Genomic DNA, 6,267 nt, shown 5'->3' on the forward strand with positions numbered 1-6,267 from the left:
GTTGGGTGGTTCCTCTCAGGGACACACACTGACGGTAGGAGGACAGGCTGCGAGTAGTTGCCCCTGTCAGTGTCCTGAGCGCCTTCTCAGAGCTGTGATGGTAACCTGGAGTCGGAGCAGCCTAGAATCCCTCCTGGTTTGTCCGTCACACCTGTGTAGCCACAGCAGAACGACTCACCCAGCCTGCCATCATCTGCTTCTGCATTTATTGGGTAGCGTGTTTCTCTACTTGCTGGCTTATTAACTCTGGTCATCAGGACCCCCTGTTCTAGTCAAATGTGGGACCCATGCAGAGAAACTGGCTCGCTGTCTCCACAGATCGGACACTTATTAGTCGGGTGTAGGGAGGATGGGATGGTGCTAATTTATCGGCTGGTAATCCTAAGTGTCCTCTCCTCCTAAGATGTAGAGGGGCACACTCGGTTTGTTTGATGTTAGCTACACTCTGAAACTCAGCGCTGTGCGCACGTGGACGTGTGGGCCCGAGGTGTAGATCCCTGTGTGTGTGAGCCCTTTAAAAACTCCTCGTTTCCTCTCTCCACGTTCCCTCCACCACCCAGGTGCCACCTCGAACCCTGCTGCCTGATGTTTTTGTTTAGTTTTGTTTTTAAATTGGGAGACAACAACCCCCTTCGAAATGATGGGTGTTAGAACTAATGAGGGTGCTGGTGGGGGAGTGTAGAGCCTCTGCTCGTCCGAAGGTGTCTCCGATTCAGGACTTGGAGTCGGACGGTGGGCATCAGCCGTGTGCCGCGCGCATCCCGTCCCCCGACTCCGCACCACCCCCACGGCGGTCTACGGGTCCGTGGCTGGGTCTTCTTCCAACACAAAGGGACATTCCACAGCGTCAAATGGCAGGGATTTGTGTACAATTATCTGGTCAGTTGAGGCAAAAGAAAATAACCGTTTGTCCAATTGTCCAAATGAGCTCTCTGGCCTGCCCTGAATGTTTAAGATAATTGTGTGGGCCCCCGTTTCAGCTCTGCAATCTGGCTAAAATGGACCATTTAAGTGAGACTCCACTCAGTGCGGTGCACATGTAAATCGGGCTTAGTTAAGCTAGACCACTGGGTTTAGTGATCTCTGTTTGTCAACTGTTATGCTAAAATTGCTTTTTAGCTAATTGTCCAAATTCCGCCCTTAGGAATCACTATTTCTCTCATTTTGTAATTGTTGTAATGGAAGCAGAAGGGCTCTGGTTTGCATCATTTGATCTCTTTTGCTCAGAGGAAGTGCTGAGGGAATCAAATGGTTGTTTTTGTTTGTTTGTTTTTTTAACTTGGTGTTCTGATTCGGCACCATAATAGACCTCCATTTTCATCAGCTGTTAGGGAAATAGAGCAGCCCCCCTTCTCCCCGCCAAACCTCCCCCTTTTCCAGATGGGGAAACTGAGAGCCGACAGAGGGTTTGCCAGGGTCACGAGACTAGTGGAACGCACGGCGGGAACTAGAATCTTCGACTTCCCAATTTCCAGACCAGTACTGTTCCTGCTTATGCCCTTTTCATTGTTCATTTCTTTCCATAAAATTAAATGACCTTCTTCCAGAAAGATTTAATGGTCAAGATGTGATTTGGTAAAAGCTTCCTCAAGGATTTTTTTTTTTTCTTATTACAAAGATTAGAGCAGACTGAGGCTAAGAGAGATTTGCCAACAGCGGTATGTCATTACCCCGAGCTCAGTTTTTCGTGTAATTGGTGTGAAGAGCTGGCTGCCGATGACTAAGGCTGCCGCCCAGCAGACAGTAACGCTGCTTTTGTGATATGCCTCGGTGTGCGTACGTGTCCATCTGCGGTTGTCCGCATAAAAGGTGTACGTCTGCATAAAACGCTGACCAAGATGGATCGTGTCATGTTGACGTTGTAAATAATAAAAAACAGTCTCGAGCAGAACTGATTTTACAGTTGCCTGAGAATGTAGCGCTTCATTTCCACGATAGGCAGTGGCTAGAAATTGATTTTTTTAAATCCAATTAAGCCTCAAGGTTGGTTATCCATTTAAAAGGTCGGCTGAGTTAAACGATGACAGTACCTTCAGTTCATGCTAATAATTAAATTTACACTGGACTTCAACACTTAACGTCCTGCCTTGTGGAGGCACCCGTCGTGTGTTTTTGCACAACAGCGGCAGGCGAAAGTCCCTGGCGAAGGTGCAGACACACAGCAGATCGTGCACCCTGACTTGCTAAGTGCCAGAGCTGGCTGCCATGCAGCCCTGTCACTCCTTCCCCTCGGACTGCCGCAGCCCCCCGCGCCTGACACTGTACCCCGCCCACCTCTCCTCTCCCTGTTCTATGGCCCCAGGAGTACTGGAGGATGGAGAGTAGCCTCTCATTTAAAGGAAAGGGAAAAAAAAGAGGGGAACTCTTGGTATATACACAACTTGGTTTCACGTGCTGCTGAATTTATAATGTCACAAATCAATCATGTTTTAAAAACAGTACTTTATAGTGCGTACTTACTACATGTTCCCAACGTTTTAAGAAGAAGCCTTCAGAATGTCTTTTTATGGTTCTCATAGGTGATGTTTAAGTGTTACTGAATTTATGAAGATGTTAGGAGAACCACAGACCTGATTGGAATGCGTTTTACTCTGTTTGGGTTATAATGTCACTCAAGTTTCGTAAATCACCGAGAAGGGATAAGTGTTCTGATTTCAAACCTAGCATTTTAACCTGCATGGTAATACGTGCAAGGTTGCTGCATCTTTGTGCTTCCCATCCATGACTAGGAACCGGCCCAAAATATGGAGCCTTCCAGAATCAGTGAGAAAAAAATACTGAATTTCCTTCTCATGGGCCTTAAAAAAAAAAAAAACCCCAACGATTTCTGGTGAATTTTTCCCTCCCCCAGCCTCACCTCCACACTGCTCAGCTCTACCAAAATCATCAGCAACAGATTCGGATTCGTCTTTACTTTTGAAGAGATCCACATTTAGATACTAAGATAGACGTGTTCCTTTACACAAGAGTGTTTCTGCAAAAAAAATGTGACTCAGGTTTTTGAAGACTGAGTCATTTTCAAGGCACTCGAGAAGCCTACTACTTCAGAGGATCCTATAAGGGAAGCTTTTCCTAAAGAAACGATTTCTTGATCAAAATAAACACGGACCCCTCGTTTCGCTTTCCTATACATCTCCATTTTATAGGCTGAGTTTGCTTCAAGGAATGTGGAACCACGTTTGGTCTGTTAATGATTTCTCTCTTACTTCCTTCAGCCACCCCATCCCCAGGCTCCAGGTCTTCAATATGCCCTTGAAAACTTTTACAACCACAAAAATAATTTTGCAGGTGTTGAGAAGTAAATAGAAATTTAGTTCCCGAGACATGAGGGTCATTACTATCTGACACTCTCCCCTTCCTGGGAGAATCATTTAGGCTGCTAGCACGGCCAGGGGGCTCCGAGAGCAACTCATTCAGCCCTCATTTTATCGAGAAGCCCCGAAAACTGATGCTAAGAAGGCATGCTTTTTGTTGTTCATAAATGATTCCACTAGTAACGTTTTTATTAACACATTCTGTCGTCCCACTGATCCTGGAAGGTTAAAAACAAACACAGGACTTGAGATGAGACTACAGAATGTGCTTTTAAAGCAAAGCGCAGAAGATGACGTGCAATATGCTGTCTTTTGTGTAAGATCCGTGAATATATATCATCTTTTTTTTTTTTCAAAAGGAAACAAGAAAGATAAACTAAAAAGTAATAAAAATGGTTACTGTGGGAGAATGCGGAAAGGGGTGGGACAGGAGGTTTCTCTGAGCGTTCCTTTTTACAGCTTCATCTCTTGAACCGTACAAATGTTTTACGTGTTCAAAAACTGAAAATGTAAAAAAAACTACAAAACAGCTGTAAAACAAAGAATGTTGCCCGTCATCCAGTTCTACCTACCATATACCCTGAAAGGAATTCAGGGTGGAGATCAGGAATGAGGCCCTCTGTGCTCTGGGAAAACAAGGAGAACAGGCCCTCAGATAGTTAGATCTTTTCAGGAGAAAATTTCATGAACCTAGATTCTTGTATCTTCCCATACTTAGAAAAGTGCTGAAATCTTGAACTGAGGTATCTGTTCCTCGTGACTAATAGTAACCTTCTACCAAGACGTGTGCTTGATAGCACCTACCCCTTCTCCAATATCACATATATACTGACACCTCCCCCCGCCCCACCTCTTTGGAGCAGTTCCTCAGAGCTCCTGGGCTAGAGTCCTCAGTGAGTCCCCAAATAGAACTGAACGCACGGCTCTCACGTTGTGCGTTTTTACTTCAGTTGACCCAGCAAACCCTTATGTTGAATACAAACAGAAACAGGAATCTAGATGGACGTCAGATAGACAGACCACACAGACACGAAGTAAACTTTGAAGATCTCAGTGGGATACATTCTAAGAACATGAAGGAAGAAAGGAAGGAGGGAGGGAGGGAGGGAGGGAGGAAAGAAGGAAGGAAGGAAGGAGGGGAGGAAGGAAGCTTGATGCGGTAGGTTTGTTGTCAGGAGTGGACGCTATTTGGCGAGAGTTGTAGGAAAGAACAACTGAGTGTCCCTATAAAACAAATTCTACTGCTGTCCTCTAGAAGGATTGGGAGCGGTGACACCCAAGGAGCTGTGAGCACACCTGGAATGCAGTTCTGGGTTTCTCCATAGGAAGCTCTTACTTTCTTACCAGCCATTCCCCCAACCAAAAGGAAACAGGGTTCCTTGGAAGTGGCTGGCTGTAGATGTGGGGCAAGGAAGGGACACTGTGAGCCCGGGGGTCATCTTATTGTTCCAGAAAGGACAGAAGTACACAAAAACGGATAGGGACATGGGAAAAAGACAGGAGCCTGCCTGCTGGGCTCTCATCGGCCTAAGTGGGGACGCTTGGAGCAGAGACGCTGAAAGATACCCACTTACGTATGTCCTCAGTGGGGGAAAGGCCGGCATCCTGGGCTTGCAGCCACTGCAGTCGCCCAGGCCCTGTCTTGGGTTCAATGCTCTTCTGTCACCATCTTGAAAAAGAGGCTCCGCATTTTCATTTTGGCCCTAGACCTCCACAGGTGATGGGCTTCTTTACTCAAGAGTACCAGGCAGGGCTTCCCTGGTGGCGCAGTGGTTGGGAGTCCGCCTGCCAATGCAGGGGGCGCGGGTTCGTGCCCCGGTCCGGGAAGAACCCACATGCCGCGGAGCGGCTGGGCCCGTGAGCGTCCGGAGCCTGTGCTCCGCAATGGGAGAGGCCACAACAGTGAGAGGACCGCGTACCGCAAAAAAAAAAAAAAAAAAAAAACCAGGCAGCAAGTGTAGAAGGGATGAGCTAGCTGGAAAATAACCATGCTGCAACCAGTCCTTGATGCAGGCAGAGATCATTATTGGATTTGAAAGCCATGGGGGAAAGGTTGTCAGGAAACAGAACATTCTCATCGTCTCAGAGTGCCACTCCACACATTATAAAGAGGAAGCTGATTTCCATTCTATTCGGTATAAAGGGGGAAGTGTGCCTTCACCATGAAGAGATCTGGCCGACCCCGCTTAGACCAAGTTACCAGCCTTGGCCAATAAGGCGAGACAGCCTAGGTTATGCGGTTCCTGATGGGGCCCAGTGGGAAACACAATGTGCACTGTTGCCAAAAACATCTAACCCGAATCTAATCATAAGGAAACCATCAGAGGAGTCCAGACTGTGGGGACCTTCTGTGAGACGCGTCAATGTCAGAAAAGACAAAGGCAGGGATTGTTCTGGATTAAAGGAGACCAAAGAGGCTTGACAACCCAGCAGAACGCCTGATCCTTACTTGGATTCTGGATTTAAGAGGAAAAGGCCATGAAGGACATTTTGGGGACAAATTAAAGGAGTTTCAATGGGAACTGCATATTAGGTGATAGAATGGCTTCTGTGTTAAATGTCCATGGCTGTTGTCATCATGGGGGCTGGTGTCCCTGTTCCTAAGAGAGATGCACAGAGGCATTTAGGGTTAAGTGTGTGCAGCTAACTTTACATGATGCAGAGAAAAATACCTATATATACACCCATACACATCCATACACATATATATGAACCTAGGTGAAGCGCATATTCATTGTACTGGTTTTTCCATAAGTTCATGCATTTTTCAAAAAAGTGTTTAGGGAAATGTGATTTTTATGGCAATCAGTTAATTTTCAATCCTTGAGGGAACATACAAATCTTCTAGTTGCCACGTCTGACGCAGTATTTACAAAATGTAACTGGGAGGCTCCCTGAGGTCCAGGCGTGGTGATGGAGGGCACACGCTGGACACAGGCAGCCTCCAGGGAGG

Source organism: Grampus griseus (genome assembly GCF_964374135.1).
Source record: "Grampus griseus genome assembly, chromosome: 14".
Taxonomy (NCBI): Eukaryota; Metazoa; Chordata; class Mammalia; order Artiodactyla; family Delphinidae; genus Grampus; species Grampus griseus.